Source organism: Cupressus sempervirens, chromosome 2, assembly GCF_028749045.1.
Source record: "Cupressus sempervirens isolate cs-2001-9-10 chromosome 2, ASM2874904v1, whole genome shotgun sequence".
In the NCBI taxonomy this organism is placed as follows: domain Eukaryota; kingdom Viridiplantae; phylum Streptophyta; class Pinopsida; order Cupressales; family Cupressaceae; genus Cupressus; species Cupressus sempervirens.
Window position 1 is genome coordinate 769,083,939 of NC_143119.1, and position 15,249 is coordinate 769,099,187.

Sequence of the window (15,249 nt, forward strand, 5' to 3'; positions counted from 1 at the left end):
TGCATAGTTCTTGTTCATCTGATATGGTCGCTTTTGTACAGGAACTGCACCCTTGACCAATGGGATGCGGTGCACACACAACTCCGAAGGTACTCCTTTCAGATCCTTGTATGTCCATGCGAATACATCCTTATATTCTAGGAATATCTTGAATGCCGCTGCTTTTAATACTAGATCCCAGTTGTCTCCCACCAATATGTTTCTCAGTTCGGCTTCATCTCCCAAATTCATAGTTTGCAGTGAGGCTTCGTTGTATTTGATGGGCTCCACCTCAATGAATGCATGGGCAGGTGTCTCATGCAGTGGCGCATCCCCCTCTTTCATTTCTCTGAATTCTCTTGGAAAATCATCTCCGTTGTGGCTTTCCTCTACTGTCAGTACATTGTGGCTCTGGAACAGTTCGTAGTCCTCTATTTGCCAGTGGTAGAGACCGCTGACCAAATCCAAATTGTCATATCTTGATCCTCCTTCCAACCGCAGGACTCCCTCTTGATCCGGTTCCATACGCTGCCTCCCTTCATCTTCCTCTTCAGAATCTGATGACAAAGCTTCTTCTCCCACCATCTGAGTGTGCAAATCAATGACGAATTTTCTCCCTTTGCTTTCAAGTGATAAAGTGTTTCTCTTCCAATCGTGTATAACTCTGACTTTAAGCCATCCGTGGCCCAGAATGGCACCGTATCCTTTTCTCTTCAACAAGATCGCGACAAAGTCAAGCACGAATGGTTGTGTGCCAATTGTCACCGGTTGCACCATCAGAACGCCGAGAGGTTTTATGCCATGTTGGTCTGCTGTCAACAACTGGAATGTAGGTGGTCATAGCGTCAATTGTCCCAACCTCTTCCAGGTATCCTCGAGTAAGACGTTCACGCCGGACCCTTCGTCGACAATTGTATCCGTCAACACGCTTTTGAGAATCCCCATCTAGATGACCGCTAGATGTCGTCCGGATGCGAGTGCTAGCAACATTGGGTCTTCTCCACCAGTGGCAATTTCGTTCCCTCTTCTTGGTTCTCCTGGTAACTTAGCTACTGGCACAATATTTGTGAGTGTCGATCGAAGCTAAGGCATTGTGATCAACAGATCATTGATTTTGACAGGTACCTCCGTTTGTAGTATCTGTCGTACAATGTTTTGCTCGGCGCAGTTCCGTGGTGAGGTGCCCACAATGTCCTTCAACTGAGATGTCTCCACTTGCGTTGCTTTCTCGATTTCCTTCTGTACTTCTTCTAGCCTATTCTTTTCCTCCGCGGGGTCAAGGTATAATTTTGCTTGTTTTCACGTGATTGCCAACACCTCCTCTTCGTTCGGCCCGACGGTGATTAGATTTACTCCAAACTTCGAGCACTTGGCATCTTCATGATCGCCAAGTCCACACCATCTCCATAACAATTTTGGCGTGTTTGTCGTCGTACAATCCTTGGCAAAGTGGCCCCACAAATTACATGCTCGGCCTTGAACGATTGGCCGTCCATTCACATCATACTGAATTCAACTCTGGCTGTAATTGTTATTGTTATTGTTCGCATTGTTGTTGTTCTGCCCACGTCTATGATTCTTGTATCCTCCGGACATGGCACCCTCTATGCTTGTGTTCCCGCTCCCTCCAGACGCAGAAGCCTCCTGTGTCAGGAACGCCTGTTGAGGTCCTCTAGTTTTCATGTTGAAGGGGCATTCTTTTGTGGAATGTCCCATGATCTGGCAAATGTCGCAAAACTAGTTCTTTGGACAGGAGCCCTTTGTGTGACCTTCTGCCTTACATTTTGTGCACCATAGTTCGCTTCCCTTTATTTCTTTTTGCATGTTCTTGAATTCCTTCATCATCTGGATCATACCCTTCTAGAGGGCTCAGACCTTTTTGCTGCTATTTTCCTCATCGCTGCTTTCTTCTTCCGAGGATGCATCGTTGTTTGACTCAAAGGAGTTACTCTTCTTCTTTTTCGTTTTTTGCTCACTTTCCAAGTTCAATGCCTAGTTGTATGCTTCAATGTATGATGATGGCGGCACAATCTTTATTTTCTTTCGCAATTTCGGGTGTAGGCCTTCAATGAATCACCTTTTCTGTAATCCATCAGCTTGCTTATTCTCCATTTTGTTGATCGAGTCCTTCAACTTCCTAGCATAGACTCGGACTGTTTCATTTTTTCTTTGTTTTGTGTTGTATATTTCGGCTACTATTTCATTGTCGTCGCAGAGTAGTTGAAATTCGGTAGTAAACTCTTTGAGGTCGTCCTAAGTGGTTAATTTCTAGGGATCTGCATCGGCGAACCAATCAATTGTGACACCCCGTAGGGTTGCTAGAAACTGCCGAACCCATTTGTTTGTATCAGTTATGCCATTTGCCCTCCAAATCGTTTCGCATGTTTTACAATGTTGGTTCGGATCAGCCGTACCATCGCCATCAATCTTCGGCAGCTTTTCCTTTGGTCCCACCATCACTACTAGATTTTGTGCACGGGCACTGTTCGGTCCTACAACACTAGCACTGTTCACTCCCACACCGATTGTGTGCACTCCCACACCGGCGGTCTACTCTCCCACACCAATGGTCTCAACAGCTACGAACTTTGGTGAAGAAGGCTCTTCTGAAATTGTCCCTTCCGAAAGTGTATCCCGAACAAAGAGTTCACTCCACGCTCGTGCTCCCTCGGCACTTCGAGCCGTGCGAGTCCATTCCCTTCCATCTGGATTCTCTTCACTCGATGAATACAAATTCAAAAACTCCTCCCTTGCTTCTTCCACCAACTCCACGCGCTATCGAGTCTCCAACAATTCTTCCGCGCTTTTGTGTCCATCGGCAATCTTCTAGAAGCTCCTCTTGCGTTCGGCTTGCTATGCCAAAATTAAATTTTCTTGCGTAGTACGTATCCCATCTTTTCCCTTTATCTTATTTTGATCCTTGTTCAGCTGATTTGGCATTAAGCTTCATTCCTCCCTCCTTCCAAGTTCATAGGGCAACGGCGCCAAATGTTTACTGCATAGATTAATTGATTAATACATATAAACAATGAACAGCAACAGCAGTAATCCTTTATTCGCATATGCCAAAAGATACATAACTGATAATAATATGATTTACAATTTACCCAGACGGGTTATAAATACTTTCCGCCGAACCTTCCCGAAGGAGTCCATCAGCTACAAAACAATCCTAATCTACCCATAGGCTACAAAATACAAAATCTCCGATGGCATAACCAAGTCGGCTACGAAATGCAAAATCTACCAACGACACTTCCTTTGAATTTTCTTTCCTCTAATGTTGGTGTTTTGAACTTGTAGATGATTGTTCTTCTAATAAGTTGGAGATAATTTCCACAGCAAGTCAAATTATGATAATGCTATTAGGATTTAACTGTGTGATTTTTGAGTCAAACTCATTGACCCATATTTCATGAGTACTTCCCGGTGCTTCACCTCTGTGAGCATCACCTAGATCCAATGTGTGTTAAGTGTTCCATTTATTCTCATGAGAGATGGATTCATGTTGAATCACTACTCATGAAATATAGGTCAATGAGTTTGACTCAAAAATCACACAGTTAAATCCTGATAGCAATATCATAGATTGTTCTTCTCTTTTTGATATAAAAGTAGATTGAAGCGATCTATCTGAAACTATCACAATGGCTCTATCGGTTTTACATGCCTTCTACTATTCTCACTTCTTGACCTTCTTAACTGTGAATAGTTCAATCTTATCTCACCCATAGTTGTAATCATACTGTCCTGTAAGTAGTGTACCATTTGCTGCTGCTGTTGCATCTTTAGTTGTTGATGTTGCTCTTGTTGCATATGTAGTTGATGTTGATGTTGCTGTCACTGCTGTTGAGCAAAAACTGTCAGGAAGTCGTTAAGTTAATTATTTAGTTCCTTTGGCGGCCTTACCCCTACATTCACCTATCTCTATTTCAACTGGGCTAAATTCAGCTTCTTCTGCTAGTTGTTCTGACCACATTCTAGTGTAATATTTGTGTGATCTTACCACTCTAGGGTGTATAGAATTAATTGAAACTGACTTACAATAACCCACTTTCACAAACTGATCAAAAGTACCATGCAACTCTTTGGGTATCTATCAAATTGACATGCAATGCAAATCCACTAACCAGGATTGCTAGGAAATAACATGCAATGATAACCCTCTTCATAAGCTGCATCTAAACTGACATGCAAGATAGCTAACTTGCATGCAGTCATTTAACTTGATGTACAACTAAAAATCTTGACATGCAACTGAAAATGTCAACATGCAACTGAAATCTCAACATTCAATTGAAAATCTTTGACATGCAACTAGAAAAGTTGACATACAATTAAAACCCTCACAAGCTGGCAGGGTCACTGTGCTCTAATACCACTAAAATATCCTGAACTAGGATATTGTCTCGACTCCCAAATCAGATTGGATTTCAATTCTTGACATGTTTTGCCTCGTTTCATTCCAAAATAACATGCCAACTAAACATGCAAGGAAATGTTATACATTTCCAATGAAATAATTGATTACAAACAGAAGCTTATTGATAATAATTCTGACATAAAGCATGCATGGTTAATATGTCAAATATACTATTGTTACAATGCTCGAAGATGCATAAAATTTGCATGCAACATCCCCACATTATTCAACTCCAATATCATCAAAGCCCCTATGAGATATGATCATCTATAATGGGATAGTGGTCCACAGAAATGAACAATGTAATGCACCTATGAATCCTGAAGCAAATCCACCAAGGGAGCTGATTTGGGTTCTCATCCAAATTACCAAACCAACTAGGGCTTCTGTCCTAGGGTTTAACGAATCTTCAAGCAAAGCTTCAAGCTCACAGGAAAAGACTCAAAATAAAAATAACAACCTCCAAAATGTCTTCACAACTCCCTTTTCTCTCCTTTTATAATAGTCTTTTCCCTAATTTGAGAAAAATACTTTATTTCGTTTGTTTTATTTTATTTCCCTCCAACAAGCAACTTTATGTTGTAATTTAAAGTTGTCATTATAATAAAGTCACTTCAATAATTTAATTTGACATTTTATAATTCTTATTATATTGAAGTCACTTTTAATTAATTTAATTAAAATAAATTTATCCTTTTAATATTTAATTAATTTGCACAACTTTTGAATAGTTTATCTATTTCACTGACATTTGAAGACATTACATCAAACCTGCCCTTGCACTGCATTTTTATTGATTATTAGTATTATACTTTCTTAAGAAAAAAATTCAATAGCTCGATGGAGTACTTTTTTTTTAATTTGCATTGAGACATTAAATAATTTTGTGTGTTTTTCTTTTAATATTTTATCCTATTCAAACACACACAAGATCTCAAACCTAGTAACTTACATGAGTATGCATTGAGTGTTTATTGATTCTAATGTGTAATGTCCCCTTCTAAGTGATCGTTAATAGAGAAGAAATATTTAGCCTTTTCCATTCTCCGAGGCTGGGAGATTAAAATAAATAGTAAGGGAATGAGGGAATAATTTAATATTAACCCAAAAAGCTAAAGTTATTTGTAATATATTTAATTCTTCATTAAATTTAATGTTGGGACCGCACTTATAACAAGCTATAGCATTATTACACCTACTAAGTGCCATGGTGGAGATTTAATAAATAAAAAGTGAATAACAATTTATGCATACATTCAAAGGCCAGGCTTTTGAGTGATCAAATACTTTTTGGGAAGGAGTTTCTTTATATGAGGCTATGCTAGGTTCAAAGGGGGTATTCTAATCTATCAATTTGTTTTGATTTCTCCTCTCTGCAAGAAATTGTCGATTTTTTGGGATCATTGCAAATGTATTAAGCATTGCCATAATGTTTGGTATGTACTTTCCAAATGGCAGCGTCCTCTTGAATTTGTATATGGAATAAACCAAGAGATGAGACATGTCCCATAATGAGACATGTCTATCAATCAATATAATTAATATAATGGAAAACTTAATTATAGTTGTATATATATAAATATATGTGTGTGTAAGTATATTAATTTCTCTTTGATATCACAGGTTTATCCTGCTAAAGCTACAAAAACATCAACACTCCCTCTTAGCTAGGGAGGATAAACATTAGACACGTAAAACACCATTGGTAATATTAGATTTTAAGATATCATTGATTAGAAGATATCCACCATTTTGATCACACATGATATCAAGAGTATCAGCCTTCAGATTATCAACATGTGATATTCACCAAAACTCTAAGTAATGGTCTCCAGAATATCAACATATGATATTCACCATTTTGATATCACATTTGAGTATTGGTCTCCAGAATAACAATATATGGTATTCACCAAATACTCTTTGAGTAATGGCCTTCAAAATGTTGAGATGCAAGATATTCACCAAGTGTTGTGAGTAATGGTCTCCTGAACATCAAGTTGCATGATATTCACCAAGTACTCCATGTAATGGCCTCCAGGACATCAATTCGAATTACATCCACCAAGTAGCCAAAAATGTTTATAAGATACATGCACACGCATTCTCATAATGCCTAACATATAAACATCCACCATGCAAAGTATAAGCTATCATGATTTGCATAGACATCATAAGATATCCATCATAATAGAAAATTAAGTTATTGTAAGATCGTCACCTTTCAATAACTTCTACAAATACAAGTAATAATCATTTGGAAGCTGTCACTTTCTCACGATGTACACAGGGGGTAGGCCCATTTAAATCACAGTCATGAGGTATATTCATGAATCACAGTCCTCTTGACTACTTAAATTTATGGATCACTGGAGAATACATAACATGGTTTACTCCCTCTGAATCAATATGATTAAGATCACTGAAAGCTGACTGAATCATATCCTCTATTTGCTCCCTCTCTTTCAAGGTTACTTCTAATAAAATGCCAGGCTCCCTCTGAATCTCAATATCCCTCTTCCTGCAATAACATTTTCAAAGGAAAAGATCAAGGCACATAGCTCTTATATTATGTATTGATATTAGAAATTAGAATAATTCTACATAATAATTAATATTATTCCAATAAAATATAGATAAAAATTTACTTTAAATATATGCTTTGAACATATATGCATACATTTAATTCTCAATATATATATTGCATATAAAAAGAGTCTTTATCCATGTCCATATCTCATTAGAATAAAGAACTTATTATTATTCAATTATTCATTCAAACTATAACATATACTTTGTCAAACAAATACATAGCTTACTGAGACTCGATGTCTTGAAATTGGTGAGGGCCCACTTCTCATTTTGACCGTTGCCAAGAGCCAGACTTATCTTTTAAAATTTTGTCTTGATTGGTTTATGGAAATTGGTACCTCATTCTTTGTGAATCATATTTATTAATTAATTGCACTTCTTCATTTTTAATCAACAGGTAATCATCACTGCTAATTAATTGTTGTGATCTTATCACTGGTCTTGACATGCATTTCTTGGTTTTATTTCATTAAGACCCTGCTAAATTCCATAATCCTAGTATTATATTTTATGGAGAAAATTCAATATATTCGAGAGAAGACTCGATCTTTGCAAAATATTGTGAACCAAGCAGCTTCATCCTTAGACTAAAGGCCAGTTGAAGATGCTAAGTGTTTGATGCTGTCAATTAAGCAAGAAAAATGATCTTTTGAACAACAAATTTGCAATTCCCAATTATATTATTATGCCTTTAACCCGCCATTCAAACAATGCCCAAATAAATGAACGATTCAAAATCAATACAAAATGGAACAAAAATATATGGTAAGGACCGATTCCCCAACTTCCGAAAAAGAACCTCTAGTTGAACAGATAAGATTACAGCCATATATTTTATGAACAACATTCAATAAGACATTATGCATTTGAACTGTATCTTCTTGAAATGTAAATGAATTGTAGAGGGATCAGTTACTCGTGATTCAATCGTATTTGGGATTGGGCAATGACTGCTAAAATATGTATCAATGTTTATATCGATCTTCGCTTTCCTCCTATTAATTTTTCCTTGATTGTCAAGTCATACAGTCCTTCTACAGAGACCACTTACACTTTGATAACCTATTGACTTCTCCTCTCATTCCACACATACCACAAGACATTCTGCTAATAATTCACACCCACAATGGTTTGACGTACCCAATCCACATCACATGATTGTTTCACGTACTCCCTGTAGTCGTTGTCAAGGGTGGGTATGCTCTCTGCAGTATACTTGTTACAAATCTACAATATGTATATAGTATATCTTAGTATGTATGTTTCAATCTGCACTTTTGATGAGATTGCTATGCTCGATATATAAATACTTCTATGTATATATTGATCTCTATAATGGATGTCGCCTTATATATGTATATACACCCACACTATTGTAGTTGTATCAAACTCAAATATATATAATCTCTTTTCAATATAGATTCTATCCTCGGCAAAAGTACATTGGCTTCAACAATAAATATATCCTCTAAAATAAGTAAATGGACTTCTGCGATATATTTATATATCCTTAGCGAAATGTAAAACTATAATCTTCGAAGTCTTCTGCTCTTGTTCTGACTGGTGAGTGTATTGCCCAGGTTTGTCCTTGTATTCGACATGCTACCTCCATGCCTGCTATTGCAATGTTTTGTTTCAAGGGCGATATTTGATTTGTCTATTTTTAACCTCCCCACTTGTCCCTTGTATGCCGACTATACAAAGTGTCAGTCACTCTGTCTGCTATTATCACCTCATAAGAGCTTCAATGTTGGTGAAAAAATATTAATCCTCTAGTGTCAAGAAGCGATCCCCATAATGATATATTAATTGTCCATACAACTATTATCACTCCACTCCACCAAGCATTACTATCGCTAATAGTAATATTATCACAAATATCGAACAATTTCTTCTTTTCAATGTATCACTATAACAAGGAATGGTTTGCCTCCAATTTGGTTCGAACCCTGTGTGTGATTTGGCCTAATCCCTAACTTGTGAACTATTGAATAATAGTCAAAGATCTGTCACTAACAGTAACACAAAGCCAACATCCTGTATCCACATCCCCAAAAAACTAGTAATTTTAATTTAAAAATTTGCATTGCAGACTATTGAAGTTATTATTCTTTGAATGTGGTCCACCGCCATGTGGCCCTAAATGTATGTCATATCTACTATTTTGATTCTTATTCTTTGACATTTGCAGTCTTGCTTTGATACCATGTTGATTTTCCGGGATCGCTGCAAATGCACTAAGCACTATCATAATGTCTGCTATGTACTTTCCTATCACATCCCCTTTCTAGAGTGGACATTAGAGACGATAGAGTTGGCCTATCATTAGAGTCTCATAGGCTAGCAGCGGTGTTTAGAGACTCAATTAGGGTATACAGTGTTCGGATCTGGAGCAGATAGTAGGAGGGCAGTTGAGAGCAGTTCCTTAATTGTATGAGGAGTTTCCTACATTTTAGGAGGTGGAGATGGGTTATAGTCTTGAGTCTCTACGAGATCATTCTATGGTTTCAGTTTTGGGAGATTTGGAGATGTTCCTATTTTTTAGGAGTATCCCTAATTTTGAGGGATGAGACTGTCAATTATTTCAAATTATTTGGCATCAGTCACAGGACGTGACGAGTTCAATTTCACCTTGTAGAGGTGTTTTGGCTATCAGTTCGCTATTTGGGAAATATTTTCATATATTTAAATATTCTCCCAAGTTAGCATCTTAATAATTTGAGTAAGGCTAAGTTATAGCTATTTTGGAGTAATAAGGGGTTTTTTGGCCTCATCCGGGTGAATATCCCGTGGTGTAATAGCTTGTTGGAAAGGTCTTGAAATTTTCTAAATATTTTTCTTTTGACTCGGAGCATTTCGGTGAACGGATTTCTTTCTATTGGGAAAAAAGTTATTTTCTAGATATTTGACCACTTTAAAAATAAGAAATATATTATTTTATAACTCAACACCACATGGGGACACTTTTAGGGTTCGAGCTAAGTTTGGTGGGTTATAAGGAGGTAAAGACAAAGTTCGAAGGCATGATTGACATATTACATCTTGGATTTGTGTTTTGGGCTCTAATTGAGCTTTCAGCATTTGGGATGCCAAACCCACTTGCTTTGCCTGTTTGGGACGTAGCCCCCAAAATAGTGATCTAGATTCTTGCAGTCAAAAGCATCTTGGAAATCGTGCATTGTTTATTCTGGGGAACGCAGTACTGAGTCAAAGTTTTAGCTGGGGTTTGGGTATTTTACCCACGTGTGGGCACTTTGCAGCTGTACGGCCGCACTTGGCAGCCATCTACTTTTCCACGTACAGATTTTAAGAGCTGGATTCTGGCCGTAGCTTCCTTCTAGGTTCATATTTCACCTTCATGCCTTCAGGTTGGCTTTATTCTTGGTTCTAATCATCTGGACATTATTGTAAATCTTCATCTAGTTACATATTAGGCGTATATTCAAAAAAATCTGCTTGAAGTGACTTTGCTTTAAATGTATTTGGAATACATTCTCAAAATTGGTTCATGTTATTGTACTTCTGTTGTTACTTATTGAAAAGTCATCAAAAATATAAAACAATCAAACCATTCTGCAACTTCTATCTAGCTCTACAAGAAAATTTTAATAAACAGGGAAAACAAATTTAAAAATATAAAATTACAGCAGATCAGAGGAAAAGATCCATCAAGGATCTTTCAGTGGTATCAGAGCCTAGAACCTGCCAGTCTGTTGGAAAAGAAATCAGTTCAGTTATAGGCCAATACCATGGTTAGAAATAAAAATGGGTGCTCTAAGGTTTCATCTTCGTTAACAAACACAAGTAAGATGCCTCTTGCCAAGACATTCAATGTTGCAGTTATGAGTAGCTACCATCATTATTGTTCTCTTCCTAAAGAGATATGCAACCTCCTTTCCTTTACAGAATTTATAGGTGTACCTGAAGCAAATGAAAACTGGGTATCTACAAGCTCCTTTCAGCAGCAAAACGAGAAAGAAATATTAAATGATAATAAAGAAGCCATTGGTCACAAATTGGAAGAGATTACAATCAGGGAACAAACCATTAGAGATGTTGGAAATGTGACACCAAGGTGTGAAGCCTATTTTGAAATTTGCAACAGCAGTTCAAATCATGAGGCAACATTGATTTCAAATGGAGGTAATGATGTTGATGACAGTATTCAACTTAAGAATGGGATGACAAGTTTAGTATGCAGGCAATCTGATTTTGAATCTCATGGAAGCCAAGTTGAAGACTTCTTTGAGCCACTTCTATCTAAGCATGTGAAGAATCAAGATGGGGTGTTGTTTGATGATTGGAATGGAAGCATGAAGGAGGCTCCCACAACTCTGATTTGGGGCAGTGATAGCTTACACCCTCCTTCTTGTAATATTGTAACTCCTTCACTTGGGAATAGTCATGAAGGCCCGTATGCAAGTGGTGGCCATGAGGCTTTCTATGATAATACACTTAAAGGGGTCAAAAATATAACTAGAGCACATCATAATAATTCTGAAGTTCATAACAGCAGTGACACAACTTCGTTACCTCAAGATGTGGCATCCTTTAGTCAAGAAGAGAACAATGATTTGTATTCTATATTTGAGGGTACACATGGTGCAAGCATGGGACGTGATGATGGGAATGGTACAAGTCATCATAAACCTGATTTTGTGTACTTTGGGGTAGATGACATAAAACATTGTCACAGGTTGAATAAATATTGGTTAGATAGAGCTATGCAAGCAAAGATACTTGCTGCCCAAGCAAGACAACGTCTCCAAAGAGTCAAAGAATGTCATAATCAGATAGATGATGCAAGGAAACAAACGGAATCATCCATTCGAACTTTATTTCTTCCAACGGAAGAAGAGGCTAGTGTTGATTTGGATGGAACAACAAGTAATACAGAGGGTCAGGATTATTTTGGTGAGTTTGCACAAGAAAGTAATCCGGACATAGGTATTTCAAAGACATTGGGTGATGAGACTTCATGTCATGATGAGTCTGATTTCTTATACCATACCCTAGAAATTAGAATAGTGTGTAGTCATAGTGACACTAAATCCCAAGATTGTGATTCGGTTGTATTTGCAAACACATGGGGAGCTGATGAGAGTGAGCATAGTGTGGTGACAGCAATTTCATCATTGACAAAGGAGGTGGTCTCAAATGTACAAAGTTGCACTACTATAAATGAGGATACATACATTAGTGAATGCATACCAGATACTCCTTACTACGATGTATATGACTCCGACATAGTATTCTACCATAGCACAAATTCAAAGATAGTACACAAGCCTAAGAACTATCATTTTCAAACTCCTCATCGCTTGATTAGACAACTCAGGGTTGATGACAGGAGGGTAGACATAGTGGTTGAGCACTTTGATGTCACTCGACAGATGTTATCTACACTCAGTTGGAGTGCTCTTATGACTGATGAGCAGGATAGTGGAGGATTTTCCATGGCAGATTTCCATGCTCTTCATTAGGCTATGGGGATATTGAAGCAAGACTTATACTATCCATGTTGTAATAGTGCACTGCCATCTTCAGAGCATAGAGTTATTGACTGTAGGCTCTTGACTCAGCAGTTTGGGAGGATTGGTTGGTGGGACCAGCAAACGATCCAGCAATATGTCAAGCAGTTTCCGACATGGGCTATCACATCTATATCACAGAGACTTCATCCGGGATCATGGTTACAGGATGATGTGGGTATTAGCAGACATGATGCTTTGGATGATTATTACTTTCATGGTGGTATCACAGTGGTTGCAGAGAGTTATGGCATGATAGAGGTTTCCAGTTATCCCTGTTTATACCTGATGGATGGGTGTTGGTTCAAATGGTGTTGGAATCTGGGTGTTGTTTTGTTTGACGCCTTGTCTCACAGGAATTCCAGTATGTTACCACCTTGGTTGTGGGAACACTCTCATCCAGTGTGGGATCCTGGTATTATCCTATGCAGTGCATTTGATTGGGTGATCCTTGATGTGTTGTTTCATTTCACACACCCAAGAGTGTATATCAGAGTGGCGCAACAGGAGTTTGTGCATTGCTTGTGGACAAGCAATCTCCAGGAAGGGAGGATTGTCATGTCCCCTTTCTAGAGTGGACATCAGAGACGATAGAGTTGACCTATCATTAGAGTCTTGTAGGCTGGCAGTGGTGTTTAGAGACTCAGTCAGGGTATACAGTGTTCCGATATGGAGTTTCAGACAGTAGGAGGGTAGTTGAGAGCAGTTCGTTAATTGTAGGAGTTTCCTACATTTTAGAAGGTGGAGACGGGTTATAGTATTGAGTCTCTACGAGATCATTCTATGGTTTCAGTTTCAGGAGATTCAAAGACGTTCCTATTTTTTTAGGAGTATCCCTAATTTTGCGAGATGAGACTGTCAGTTATTTCAGATTATCCGGCATTAGTCACAATAGGTGACAAGTTCAGTTTCACCTTATAGAGGTGTTTTGGCTATCAATTCGCTATTTGGAAAATATTTTAATATATTTCAATATTCTCCTAAGTTAGCATCTTAATAATTTAAATAAGGCTAAGTTATAGCCATTTTGGAGTAATAAGGGGTTTTTTGGCCTCATCTGGGTGAATATCCCTTGGTGTAATAGCTCGTTGGAAAGGTCTTAAACTTTTCTAAATATTTCTATTTTGACTCAGAGCATTTCAGTGAACAGATTTTTTTCTATTGGGAAAAAGGTTATTTTCTAGATACTTGACCACTTTAAAAATGAGAAATATATTATTTTATAACCTAACACCACATGGGGACACTTTTAGGGTTCGAGCTAAGTTTGGTGGGTTATAAGGAGGTAAAGACGAAGTTCGAAGGCATGACTGACATATTACATCTTGGATTTGTGTTTTGGGCTTTGATTGAGCTTTCAGCATTTGGGACGCCAAACCCACTTGCTTTCCTTGTTTGGGACGTAGCCCCTAAAACAGTGGTCTGGATTCTTGCAGTCAGAAGCATCTTGGAGATTGTGCATTGTTTCTTCTAGGGAACGCAGTACTGAGTCAGAGTTTTAGCTGGGGTTTGGGTATTTTACCCACGTGTGGGCACTTTGCAGCTATATGGCCACGCCTGGCAGCAATCTACTTTTCCACATACAGCATTTGAAAGCTTCCTTTTGGGCTCATAATTCACCTTCACACCTTCAGGTTGGCTTTATTCTTGGTTGAAATCATCTCAATATTATTGTAAATCTTCATCTAGTTACATATTAGGCGTATATTCAAAAAAATCTGCTTGAAGCGACTTTGTTTTAAATGTATTTGGAATACATTCTCAGAACTAGTGCATGTTATTGTACTTCTGTTATTACTCATTGAAAAATCATCAAAAATATAAAACAATCAAACCCTTCTACAACTTTTGTCTAGCTCTGCAAGAAAATTTTAATAAACAGGGAAAACAAATTTAAAAATATAAAATTACAGCAGATCAGCGGAAGAGATCCATCAGGGATCTATCATTTCCAAACGACAGCATCCTCTTGTATTTGTATGAGGAATAAGCCAAGAGAAGAGACATGTCTATTCATCAATATAATTAATATAATAGCAAACTTAATTATAGTTGTATATATATATATAATCATTTCTCTTTGATCTCACAGGTTTATCCTACTAAAGCTACCCAAAACATCAACAGAAATTGCATGTCTCTGCTTTTTACAGGATGCAGCCCTTGTAGAAAACCTCTTCTAGACAAAATCCCAGAAGAATCATCTCAGAATCTTTAGATTCCAAGTTGTGGATTACAGTTTGAACTAGGTTCATGCAGCAGCCCTATTCTGGGCAGAAAACAGTGAAAAGCTACAGAAATTAAGGCGTCCCCAGAAAGCAAACTATCAGGAAGAATTCACAGCTTTTTGCCATAAATAAATGAATCACAGGTCTACAATTTTTCCAGCCAATCTTTGATATCTGGCGATCAGGTCAGCAGTAAATGGTTTCAGCTTTTGAATGATTATTTGTAAACTTTGTAATCTGGGCTTCCAATTTCGTTCAAGGATACTCTGATATTGATTATCAGTATCTCTATTATCCCATCTCTATTTATGTGTTTCATTTGGTTGTAATAAAACAAGCCCTTATTGCTGTGAGTATTATATTCAGTTTCAATTTAATCAGAAGAAAGAATATTTCATAATGATATGTTTTCTCTAAAACTGAAATTCAATAGCTTGATAAATCAATGTTCTATTCCATTTACATAGAAAGTTCTTACCTTTTGTTCTATATTTTA

At 37.5% G+C, this 15,249-nt stretch overlaps 1 protein-coding gene across 4 annotated transcripts in view; it reads right to left on the minus strand.

The window, feature by feature from the left end:
* LOC149575720 (uncharacterized) overlaps window positions 1–15,249 on the minus strand; it is a 102,804-nt gene that overhangs the window by 48,500 nt on the left and 39,055 nt on the right. The gene's annotated exons all lie outside the window — the stretch shown is intronic.